Below are 12,770 nucleotides of genomic sequence, written 5' to 3'. Positions count from 1 at the left end.
TGGCTTTACCTCCTCCCAGCTGTGTGCCCTTGAGCAAGTGGCTTCCCTTTTCTCTGCCTTTGCTCTTGGCTGCTTTATCCTTGCCCTAGGCTATGGTGAGGTCTCTGGGTGGGGGTGGGGGATGGCCTGGGCCCATGGCTGCTGCCCAGATGTGAGCTGGCAAGTGTTAAGCTCCATGTCTCTGGGCAGGGGTGGAAGATGGTCCTGGAGGTCCTGGTCTAGGCTTCGGGTCCTAGAGATGCAGCCCCGGTACCGAGAAACACACAGAGACCAAGGGATAGAGTCACAGGGAAATGCAGAGACCAAGGAAGACAGAAAAAGACAGAGAGACAGATGGGCCACAAAACAGAGTTACAGAGAGAGAGACAGAAAGGGAGAGACAAAGTGGGGGAATAATGAGAGACACCCTGAGAGAGAGAGACCAGACCATCTGAATGAGACACCACGAAAGGCAGATAGAGGTGGATTCCAACTAAGAGAGACTGAGAGAGAGAGAGACACACACATATAGACAGACAAAGATGGCATGGCCAACAGAGGACAAGCGAGGAAGTTGTGAATGGTCTAAATGCCACTGAAGTGGACACTTTAAAATGGTTAAAATGGTGAACTTTATGCTATTGTGACTTTTACCACAATAAAAAGAGAAACAGAGAGAAGATGGCAAAGAGAGACAGACAGAGATGGAAGGACAGAATTCCCAGACTGTGACTTTCTCAGGGGCTGACTGGCCTTTGGGATGCTAAGATAGTGGTGGAGAGGTGACTGGGGGCTTGGGTTCCCTGTACTAGGGTCCAGGCCTGCAGGGCCCTGGATTGAGGGCCAGTCCCCCTTTCCCATGCTGCTCCGGGGCGAAAGGTTTGCCCTGGGCTGGCAGTCCTGGAGTTTGCTTGTGTGTTTCGGGGATGGGCTTTTGAGCCCTCAGCCAGGACCTGGGAGATAGCCCCTTGCCAACTGCTTGCTCCGAGAAGGGCCTATTACTAGTCATAGGCTCCTAGTCAGACCACGGGATACCCCATTCTGCCTCAACTGTGGGGATGACAGTCGCAGTAATTAATGGTTCAGTTTACATTTGGCAGAGTGTTCACCACCTGTTGGGTCTGTGCTGTGGGTATGACACCGAGTTCTCCTTGGCTCCCCGTCACCGGTTGGGGTTAACCCATTCAAAAATGAGGAAGCTGGACTCACAGAGTTCAAGGGTTTTGGCTGAGGTCATATAGGGGTCACAGGCAGCTAGCTGTATGAGCTGAGGAAAAGGACAAACTTAGATTGCCCCAAAGCCGGGGGCTAGGAACCATCTGCCCAGGGACCTGTAATAGCTCTGTGGGGCACCAGCAGGTCAGGTGGGATGGGGGAGCCCCCCAGGGTAAGAAGCAAGGGGGATGGAGAGGCCTGCCCTCTGATCCTGTCACATGGCCTGTCCCTTGGCAGTGTGGTACGCAGACCCCTCAGGCCCTCCCAACGTGCCCAGGGTTGTTGAGCCCATCTTCCAGGTTGGGGACACTGAGGCCCAGGCTGGCCGAGGTGGCAGGCTCACAGCCCCTGAGGCTGAAGGCAGCCGCGCGGGACCTGGAACTGAGTTTAGACTGGGCGGGGCACGAGGGGTGCTGGACGGGCGGGGTGCTCGGGGCTCCGCAGCGGACGCACTGGGCGTCGGTTCGCACAGCTCGGCTTGCAGCGAGAGGCGCGAGCCCGACGCCGTCCCCGGCCCGCGGCGAGACCCCGCCCCGGAGGCGGAGGCAGGGGAGGGGGCCCGGGGAGGGCTGGGGCCGCCCCTCCGCGCCTCCGCCCCGCCCCGCCCCGCGCCGCGCACAGCCGGGGCTCGGGGCTCGCGGCTCTCGACGCGCGACGGCCCGGCGGACTGACGGACAGGCGGCCGGACGTGTGGAGCGCCCCGCGGTGAGTGCGCGCCGACTCCTTTCCCGCGCGGGGTCCCCACCTTCCCTCCCGCGCCGCGCCCCTCCCGGGCCGCCGTCGCCGAGGTCGGCTTGGGGGCCCTCGGAAGCCCCGACGGTTCGGCAGCCCCGCGGATGCGCGCCCCGAGCCTCGGGGTGCCCACACCCCCGCCCCGCCGCGGGCTCGCCCTCCCGGCCCAGGTCCCATTGGACGGATGCGGGCACTGAGGCCGGCAACGGGGAGCGGGGGCCTTCGGGGTCCGCAGACAGGTCCCCCCACCCGCCAGGTCGAGCGCCCCCCACCCCCAGTGCCGCCGCCCCCTCCCTCCTCTGCATCCCACCGGTCACCCCCCCCAGCCTTGCTCCACTCCTTCTCTACGCCCCCCTCCCCCTCTCGCGCTGCCTCTCAGCTCCCTCCGTCGGGCACCACCCCCACCGTCAAGCTCAAATCCTCAGTTCCCCCCTCCCGTCACACTGCCACACACACACTCACACCAGTAGCCCAAAGAAATTCCTGCACGGTCTGCCTGGGCGCACCCGCCATCGCTTCCCCCCATTCCCCCATCCCCCCAGTTGCAAAGTCCCATGCTCAGGGCACCCCCCCATCTCTCACACACATGCTTGGGCTTCCCACACTCGTCTCCCACACACGTCCCTTTTGCACACACGTGCCTCACCCACAGGCATGTCCCATACAGGCACGCCTCTCTCAAACAGTTGTGTCTGTGTTGCACGCGTGTGCCTCTCTGACACGCATGCATGTCTGCCACACGTGTGTCTATCACACATGCATCTCTGTCTCACATGTGTCACACACGTGTCTCTCGCATAGCTGGAGTAACAGTGCCTCACACACTGAGTCTTGCACACAGAGTCACATACACCAACCTCAGAGTCCCGTGCACCCCTGACCCTCCACCTCCATGGCCATAGCCCTCCCTGCTCTCCTGAGCTTGCTGGGAGCCAGAGGAGGGCTGGGGGGAAGGCTCTTGGCCGAGGCTCTCTTACCGTTAGGACTGGGAGGCTGTGGGAGCACAGGGAGGGGCCTTCAGGGCTGGGCCTGACTCTGCCAGCACCCCCACTCCTCACCACCTCCTGCATCCCCTCCCCTTCCCCCACCCTACTCTCCCAAGCACGGGTGTCCTTTCTCTGCGAGATGACCAGCACTGTTACAAGGTGACTGCACTTGGACTGGTCCAAAGCTGGTGTGAGCCAGCAGGTGTCACTATGACAGGCCAGAAAAAGAAAAAGAAAAAAAAAAAAGATTTGGGTGCTGGTCATTCCGCAGAGCCCCTTGAATAAGGGGACTGCTTTAGGCCCCTCCCAGAGCAAGCCCCTAAGAGCTCGCCTGGCTAGCGTTCCTAGCTGAATGGTTGGGGCTCTCAGCCTCACCTTCCTCACATGCAAATGAGGGTGAAAATCCCCACCAGGAGGAGGGAGGGACCGGTAACTGTTGCTCCCTCAACTTCCGCCCTCCCTGCCTGTATCCAGAGCTGTGAGGTGGGGGAAGTGGGCAGGGGATGGGTGAAATCAAAGAATCTTACTCTGGCTGTGCAAACCTACCAACCCCGGCTTTGACCGGCTCTGTGTGTTTTGCTTGGCTCTTACCATGTCGTTATTATTTTTAAATATTGCATTAGCTGCCGGCATTTGCAAATCGGCAGGTTTCACATAAAAGTCCGGATTTCCATCTTTTACTTGCAAAATCACAAGGTCTGGCAGCTCAGGGTCCACATTCCCCCTGTGGTGCCCACTGGTTAGTGCTGCCTGCCTGCTGCCCCTGGGGGATGGGACAGGAGCACCATTTGGCCATAGTGCCCGCCAGGGACTCAGCTCCAGCCTGGCCTGCATAAGCCTCTGCATTGGCTGTGCCCACTATATCAACTGGGCTGTTTTTGCTGCATTGCCCACCCCGAAGGGGCCTAGGCTAGTCCCCTCCCCCATGACTGGGAAAGACTTGAGTGAGCCTCATACCTCTTCGGAGCACTTGAGGGGCATACCAGGGGCCTGGACCACAAGCCATCTTTGTGATGATGGAAGGTGCTGTCTGCTGGGCTGTGGGGGACAGTGGCCTGGGAGCCCCATGGGAGGAAGGCAGTGATCTCAGAGCCAGGTCTTGACCATCACATTTCTTCCCAGATCCCGTCAATGATTCCACAAGGTCACGTTCTTACCTTATTTGACAGATGGGGAAACTGAGGCTCAGAAAGAGTTTTCTAGCAAGCAAATGGTAGAGCTGAAATTTCAACCTAGATTTTTCTGACCCTAAAGCCAAGCTCCTTGCCCTCCCCCCCCCCCCCCCCCCCGATGAATCCACAAGAGAAGGGACTTGGTTTCATCAGCCCTGGGCAAATTCCCTGAGCCAGGTCCACGCCTGACATACAGTGGGTACTTAATAAATGCTTGTGGAATGACCAGGGAAGCGAAGCTGCATTCTCTGCAGGGGTCAGGGTAGAGCTAAATTCAGGACCTAAACTGAAGAAGATTTCGTGCAGCCTAACCAACTGAGCCACTCAGGCGCCCGATTTTGTGTAGCCTAAATGACCACCCACGTTCCTTTTTTTTTTAAGATTTTATTTATTTATTTATTTTTATTTATTTTTAAAAGATTTTATTTATTTATTTGACAGAGAGAGACACAGTGAGAGAGGGAACACAAGCAGGGGGAGTGGGAGAGGGAGAAGCAGGCTTCCCGCCGAGCAGGGAGGCCGATATGGGGCTTGAAATCCCAGGACCCTGGGATCATGACGTGAGCCAAAGGCAGGTGCTTAACGACTGAGCCACCCAGGCGCCCCCAGGATTTTATTTATTTTTAAGTAATCTCTACACTCAATATGGGGGCTCGAACTCACAACCCTGAGATCAGGAGTCGCACGCTCCACCAGCCGAGCCAGCCATTAAAAGGTACCTCTAGGTTCCTTTTCATCAGCCTGAAAGCTCAGCACAGTTTCCTTCTCTAGTCTTGACAGTCATATTAACTGTGACCCCGTGACCACCAGGGTAAAGACTGCTGAGTCTCGAGTCTGTCTGGCCTCAGGAGCATCATAGTGTGCCTTGTTGGATATCAGGTTTCATGTTGGCCTTGAATCTGGGGGCTCTGGGTGTGAGGATTTTCCCCATAAGCCCCTGGTCAGCCTTGGTGGCGAAGATGCCTTACAAGGAGGGACGCAGGTGGAGACAGGCTCCCAGCTCCCATTCCCTTGGGGTGGCCTCTCCATGGGTGGCACAGGGTGGGGCAGTTGCTGCATTATTTTAAGTCCCAGCTTCTGTGACTCTTTGCTCTCTCTTGTGAGCACACTTATGTAGCTAATGTAAGTGAAGTACCCCCCGGGATGTGCAGCCTCCTGGAAGTTTGTTGACTGACTGAATGAGGGCCAGCCCTTCCAGAGTGACTGGGGATGGTGGGCAGCCCTGACCTCTCCCTCGTGCTTCCTGGGGGTTTTCTTTCCTGCTGGGGAGGAAGGTGCTGGGCTGTGCAAGGTGGTGCGGAGGGCCTGTGCATCCCTTCTTTGGGCCCCAATCTCCCCTTCTGTAAAGTGGGTACTCTGTTCTTGAGCTTTCCAGGGCTCATGATCCTGAAGTGGGGAGGGGAGGATGGAATCCTGGGGGCTGCTGTCCGGGAGGCAGTGGGTATAGCCCCATTCCCAGGCTTCTGAGCTCTGAGGGGCCTCCACCAGCTGAAGGCCTTGGCCTGGCGTGCAGTTCCAGCTCGCGATAGGATTCTGAAGGCTGTGCTCCCACAGTCCCATGAGCTCTGTGAGGGCTGGCAGGAATAATTCTGTCAGGCGGGAGCTGCTGTAGGAGCTTGGCTCTCCTGGGCTGAGTGTGGGAATCACATCTTAGGTGAGGCACCGTCCAGGTAAGGACTCGGGCGGGGGGGGGGACAATGCAGACACTGTCTTTGCTCCCATGCAGTCTATATTCTAGTTAGAGGGGTGAGGTGGGGGTGATTCAGGTGACAGAGAAATGAATTGTGTTTATTTCAGATGCTGTAAAGGAGTGTAAGTCAGCAAGACAACCAAATCCAGGGGGGCAGAGAGGGTCCTTTGAGGAGGGGATTTCTGAGCTGAGACCAGAGTGGTGAGGGAGAATGCCAAGCAGGGGGCACAGCTAGTGCAAAGGGCCTGAGGTGGTACCCCGCTTGCTGTGTGTGAGGAATGGAAAAGGAGGAAGCTGGAGTGAGTCAGGGAGGGGAGAGAGGGTCCCGAGGAAGTGAGGGAGGGGCAGCGCAGAGAGTTTGAAAGCTACTGAAAAGTTTTGATGGAAGGAGCAAGGAGATCGGATTTCTGTTTTAAGACACCCTCTCGAGTAAGATCAGGAGGCTTATGCCAGGCCCCATGCTGGGGTGCTGTTCTCACCCTTGAGAAGCCACAGGCAGAGGGCGGAGACGACTGTGGGCAGACGTTTGAGACCCAGGGTAACAGATGTTGGCATGGCCTCATCGTGGAATATTATGCAGCTGTAAAAAGAGGATGTTCTCTGTGGAAAGGTCTTTCAAGCTCTATGAAGAGAAGAAAACAAGGTGCCGAAGGGCTTGTAAACCATGCCACCTTTTGTGTCCAATAAGAAATCCCATTTCCCGTTGGCTTGTGTGAGCATAAACAAGGCCTGGGAGGAAACATGAGGAACAAGTTTCCATGCTTACCTGTGGTCGCCTGGGGGGGGGCTGGGGTGGGCAGGTGGGGGACAAAGGTGCAAGGGTGGGGTGACATGTCCCACTCTGTACCTTTTTTACATTTGCTGCTTTTTGAACCATGTGACTGCATTGCCTGTTCAAAACATTAAATTAAAAAGCAGTTGGGCAGTTGGTGGGTGACTGTTCGTTTGTGAGTTTTAAGTGGAAGTGTTTAAGGATGGTTTTTAAGTTCCCTGCTTCACTGACCTTGTTGTTGAACGGACTGACTTCTTCCTGGCATGGTACACTAAAGTTTCCACTGTGATTAAATTAGGTGGTAACAAAGTCACTTTTTGCAAAGTTTGGCAAATGGACAAAAGAAAAAACCCACCCTTTCTCTCTCTCCCCATTTCTTACCCCCTTTTCTTGTGGGTGTTATTTCCTTCTGGTGATTTGACTGCTGGCTCTTCCTGGCGTGGGCACCACAGCACTTACAATTCTGTCCTGACACTGTTTCCCCAGTCAGCCCTCCCAGCTGGTTGGGAGACTAGCTGCAGGTCCAGAGCCGGGGGCAGTCGGGAGCAGGAAATCCCCGCTTTGGCATCTGATAAGGTTCCGATTCACAGCTCTGCCACTCGCAGGCTGTGCTCCCATCAGGCCAGTGACTTACTCCTCTGAGCCTCAGTTTCTTTATCTGTAAAATGGGTGTTCTACTTCTGTTAGGGTTAACGGAAGGAGGAAATGAGATCACACGTTCCTTCATTCAACAGCTATTTATTGAGCATCTACTGGGTCCTGGACACTGTTCTGAGTGCTGGGCATAAGACAGTGACCAAGACAATATCCCCTGCCCCCACGGAGCCTGCTTTCTGGCGGGAGACACAGACAGGAGACCTATGGGTGCTCACTGTGATGTCCCGTGCTGGCTGTGTGTGTAACGAAGAGATGGCAAAGCTGGTCCGAGACTGGGAGTTGGGTGGGGATGTTTTAGGTTCAGCACCTAAGTGGAGGTGTCAGTGGAACAGACACCTGGGTGGAGTAGGGCTGTTCAGGCAGGGGTCACAGCAGGTGCAAATGACCAAAATCAGGACCCCCATGAGCAAGGAGGGCCATTGGAGGGTGGGCCACATCTGGGGGCCACAGGAGGGCTGTCGTTTTTATTCTGGGTGCCATACAGATTCAGTTCAGGGAGGGGCCAGCTCTGATTGAGATTTTCAAGTCCCCGCACACCTGAGCTGCTGGGGAAGAGCCGCTGGGGCCTGGAACTGGGCATTATGAGGCAGAGAGGAGTAGTGGAGTTGTGAACTTCCTCTGGGAGGGTTAAGAACCATGGCTGAGCATTGCTGGGAACAGCCAGGGAGAGGCTTGTGGAGTCAGGGTTCCTGGACAGTGGCTCCCTGGACGTCCATGCCAGGGATGTATACCCAAGGTTTTGGGGTGCTCACAGTAGCCTCTGGTGTGGGATGGCCTGTTGTCCCTCCCATGCCAACTTGAGGGCCCCAGGGATGCACATAGGCAGTTCTGACCTGCTTCGGTCAGGGCTGTCCTGAAGGAGAGCAGAGGTCATGACAGCCAGGGAAGAATCTAGCTGAGTCTGGGGGTGGTCAGGGAGGGCTTCCTGGAGGAGGTGATACAGGCACTGTGATATGAAGGTAAAAAGGTGAGGGAGACACAAGAACAGGAGAAAACCCAGTTTCTCTTGGAGAGGTGGGTTGGAGGAGAGGTGGGAAGTAAGCGTATGCTGGTGGACTGAACCCTGACAATGGAGCACCTCAAATCCTGGTCCGTGAACTGGAGATGGGCAGTCGTGGGGCATTTCTTAGAAGAGGATGCACACGGCCGGAGGGTTAAGAGGGTCCCTCTGGCAGTCCCGGCATGAGGGTGGGGCTGGAGGAGGTGAGATGTTAGGTGGGGGGCTTGTGAGAGTGACAGGGCAGGGACACTGAGGCTCCGGGAGGGGCCTGCCTGCCTGAGGTCACACGACGAGCTTGGAGGAAGAACCGGAGCGGTAGCCAGGTCTGTCCACTTCCAGGTCCTGCTCCGGATGGGCTGCCCCTTGATTACGGGCACCACTGGCACGCACACACACACTGCTAATTCACCTCCGCCGGTCTGGTCCCTTCCCGGGGCCCCTCTCGGGTCAAGCCCTGCGTCATTTTGCACCATTGTCCTCATGTTTATTGGAATTTGGAAGCATTGCAAAAATGCCTCTGTCTTCTCATATATGGAGATTGTTACAAAGAAAGTGCTGGTTTGGGGAAAGGTTATTTCCTTCCTTGAGGGTGGGGAAGCTAGCTTTTCTGGTGGGGGGGATGCTGCATTGTAGGCCAGAGTGACCCCGCCCGGGTCCCAGCGTTGGTGAGGAAGTGGTGCTGCCTGCTTGCCCCGGGCTGGGAGACTTGGCCTGGCCAGGAGTGTGGGGGGCAGCGAGCACCCATGTTCCAGGGGAGTGGGGTGGCCACCTCTGGCCACTGGAGGCCTTTTTGGCTGTAGGCAGGCCTTCACCTGCTAGGGCTTCAATCTTTCAATTTCCTTATTGCAACCTGGGGACAGCCCTCCTGGCTCTGCTACTGTTTGATGGCCAGGAATGGCCTGAAATGTGGGAAGAGGGCCTGGCCTGTGGAGTGCCCGTAGGCTGAGGACCCAGCCAGGCCAGGGAAGCCTGGAGGGCACTGGCACACCTGCCTGGCCTGAGTCCTGTGAGCCTGGATGATGAGGGCTTTGTGTCCCAGCCTCAGCTTCTCCATTTGTAAAGTGGGCCTGGTGGTAGTGGCCTGCCCGGTAGGGTTGGTGTGCAGACTGCCGGGGAGCCCCAAGCACAGCTTTTGGCAGCTCCCCAGTGCTTCGCTAACGCATGCTAGCTAGGTTCTTTGAGCGGCATGACCTCACTCTCCTGTCCTTCTCTGTTCTCTCTCTCATCATTGAGATGCATCATCTGTGTAGGGGCCAGCCCTTGGCCTTGTGGTCAGGACACACCAGTTTTTTTTTTTTTTTAGATTATTTATTTACTCGAGAGAGAGCACAAGCAGGGAGAACAGCAGGCAGAGGGAGAAGCAGGCTCCCCACTGAGCAGGGAGCCTGATGCAGGACTCGATCCCAGGACCCCAGGATCATGACCCGAGCTGAAGGCAGACGCACAACTGACTGAGTCACCCGGGCGCCCCAGGACACGCTGGTTCTTGATAAGCTTCCCAGAGTTCTTCTTTCCCCAGCCTGGGTCTCCCATCTTAGCCCTGAATTCCCAGCTGTGTCTTTGGTCACTAAGTGAGCGTTAGGTGATCCAGAAAGTTTGGTTCTTCTCCATGACTCCTCACAGCGAAAGCACAACATTAAAAACATTCTGGTAGAGAACTCCCAGGATCCCTGAGAACACCTCCCCAGCCCCCAGTGAGTCTGCGGCCTTGAGCCCGAGGGAGCCAGAGAAGAGTTAGGAGCAGGAGAGTGCAGCCTGCTGGGGAATGAGTGGAACAGGCAGAGTGGGGCAGGACCTCTGTGGATCAGGGCCGGCTCGGGTGGCCTTGACACATGCCAGCCCCTCAGAGGCAACCACACTGTACCCTCCTTGACACCCAGCACTCACAGGCATGTGCGTGCACACACAGGTACACACACACACACACACACACACACAGACTCAGGGCCACAGCTCTTCCCTTTGGTTTCCGTGTCAGCCCCCTGGTCCTCGGGAGCTGAGAGGTTGGCCGTCCTTGTGGTGGTTTGGTGCTGGTTGAGCATCTCAGTGTTCTTTATCTGGTCCCCTGGCATGTCCTCAGAGCAGAATAATTCCAAATGTTGTCTGACCATGGGCACCTCAGGGTCTCTGGCTGCTGGTCCCTGATTATGGGGCTGATTGAGGCAGGCCCCATAGGGGGCCTTATGTCCTTTCTTGGGAAAAAGCCAGTGGGTATCAGCTTCCTCTTCTGATAAAGTAATGATTAGCATAACACCATCACATTTTCCGCCAGACCTCCCGACCTCCCGTGCCTTTACATTATACATAGTATATTAAAAAAAAAAAAAGACCCTTCCCTGTTTTACTTGTACTTATTTAAAAGGAGATCTTCTGTCACAGCTGTAGACAAAAATCAGACTTGCCCTCAATCAGAAATACCCATGAAAATAAAGATTAACAATGGCCAAGTGGGGCTTTGAACCCTTGTGACTTCTGTTCCCTGGCTCAGCCTTGAACAATGGGACTTGCCCTCTCTTTGCTACAAAGGTTGGCAAATGGCAGAGAGATGTGCAAGGCACACCAGTGTTCCACAGAGAGTTCTCTGTGATCCTGAGTGGTGGAAAGAGACTAGGAGGGGGATAATTACTCCCATGGGCCTCTGTTGTTTTTGCCTTGTCCCTGAGATCTGAGCTCACCCTGCATGGTCCTTTCTAGCTCCACTTGGACAGACCCTTCTGGCTGGTCATCCCACACTTCCCATCTTCTTGGGACCACCCTTCCCACATTTTTGGGCCCTCATTGGCATGTTTCCTTTTGGCCAGGGCTGTTAACAGGAGGTTGCAGCCCCTCCAGCAGAGATGTCTGCTCTGAAGCCAAGTCCCTCGTTCTCAGGCTGGGGGTTTGGGGCATTCTCTGAGGCATCCAGTGGCCTGGGGTCCATGCCAGGGGGTTGTGGGCTGGGCCTTAGGACCAGGGCTCCAGCTCTGAGGAAAGAAGTTGATGGTACCTGGCAAGGTGAGGCTGGGCCCAGTCACCGGATGACATGGGGAATCTAGGCCGTCTAGATGGGGAAGTGCCTTTTAAGCTATGAAGTACGGTGAGCAGAGATCACTAATGATTCGTCTCATGGGTAATACCAATCACAGTCATGATAATGGCCGGTCGGGCCCTTAATTAGCCACATGCCCCAGCGTGAGGAAAAGTTTGCCCTAGTGCTCCTATTTCTGTCACCCTTCGTAACTTGTTTTCTCGAACTGAATGGCTGACCTTACACCCTGACGAGTGAGAGAGACTCATGTAATGGAGCACTGGCCATGGAAAGGATATGGTGACGTCAGTTGCCTGAGCCTGAAATGCCCCACTGTGACCCCAAGGCAGGACATGCCTGGGTCAGGTATGCCCCTTGGAATGGCTGTGGCTTCCTGTGTGTGGGGTGGGGGGTCTCATGGGGATGGTAGGGCCTCAGCATAGGGTGTGGTAGCCCACCCACAATGATTTTCCCTGCTCCGGGCTTCAGATGGGGCCTGTCCGAGGGGTGGGTGGTTTCTTCTTCATGTGGGCTTCGCTTGAGGCCATTCAGGCGAAGCAGGGGGCTCCACTGCATCATCAGGGGAGACTAGGCCCTGCTGGTTCCAGAGAAAGCTACAGCGAGGGTCTCTGATGCCGCCAAGCCTGCCTCACACCTCATCTTTACTTTGTCTCTGCTTTTCTCTGTGAGCGCTGCGATTTTCTCAAAATGACTTAAATGTGGCTGCCCTCAGCTTGGAGGCCTCCTGGCTCACAGTCTCTTCCCCCAGAGATGCTCTGTATGTTCTTTTAGGTCCAGTTCAGAATCCCGGGGAAGAGCTCTGATTGGCCCAGCATGGGCCAATGGGCTGTGGCCGGGGGCGGCGTTGTGATAGTGACAGGGTTCTGTGGGCTGGCTCCAGCCGGTCCCTGAAAATGGGCCCTGCGTGAAGCAGACTAGTGCTGCAGGAGGTGCCTGCTGCCGGGACCGAGTTTACGAACTCCAGAGACCAATGTTCTTGGAGTTGAGTCAGCAACCGACACAACACGGTTGCTACTCTTACTTTCATCACAAGTGTCAGGATTATTTTGATCATAGGTGAAAGAAAGTGTAACTTCAGCAAAAAAGTCATGGAACAAAAAAGTACAGGGTGAAGTTTCAGGCTTGGCTGTATCCAGGGGCTCTAGAGATGCCCTTGGGACTGTCTCCATTTTCCGTGTCGTGTATTCTCAGGCGGGGTTCAGGTGGCCCGGCAGCTCTGGGCGCACTCCTTTGAGCTCAGAAGCTTCAGCGTGGGCCCATGTGGCAGTCACTGTGGATGGGGGTTGGCCATCCTGAGGTCCATGTAGCCTGAGAGAGGGTGGCTCCCCAGAGGAAGATTGGGGTTCTCTTGCCAGGAGAAGGAGGTGGAGATCCCCACAGCATCACTGGGTTGCTCTATATAACGGGCCTGCAGTTTCTTCCCCATTCCTGCGTCACATGGTGGACCCATCCCAAAAGGAATGTGAGGATGTTCCAGGATGAGTAACAGCGACTCTTCACCATCTGGGGTAGTCCAGAGTTAGGGAGCTGAGAGAAGGG

The 12,770-nt window shown here is 55.9% G+C and overlaps 1 protein-coding gene across 2 annotated transcripts in view; it reads left to right on the top strand.

Moving 5' to 3' along the window:
• Positions 1-1,741: 1,741 nt before the first annotated feature.
• The window catches only part of FBLN2 (fibulin 2), an 85,172-nt gene continuing 74,143 nt past the window's right edge, over positions 1,742-12,770 (top strand). For both annotated transcript variants that reach the window (XM_025885752.2, XM_025885751.2), the window contains exon 1: positions 1,742-1,899. The gene's annotated coding sequence lies outside the window, so the exon portion shown is untranslated. The remainder of the gene's footprint in view (positions 1,900-12,770) is intronic.

This window comes from Callorhinus ursinus, unplaced genomic scaffold (assembly GCF_003265705.2).
Source record: "Callorhinus ursinus isolate GAN/ISIS: 27379988/994484 unplaced genomic scaffold, GSC_fseal_2.0 scaffold15, whole genome shotgun sequence".
Classification (NCBI taxonomy): Eukaryota; Metazoa; Chordata; class Mammalia; order Carnivora; family Otariidae; genus Callorhinus; species Callorhinus ursinus.
The sequence above is the reverse complement of the archived record's forward strand: the minus strand, read 5'-3'. Positions and strand labels throughout refer to the sequence as shown.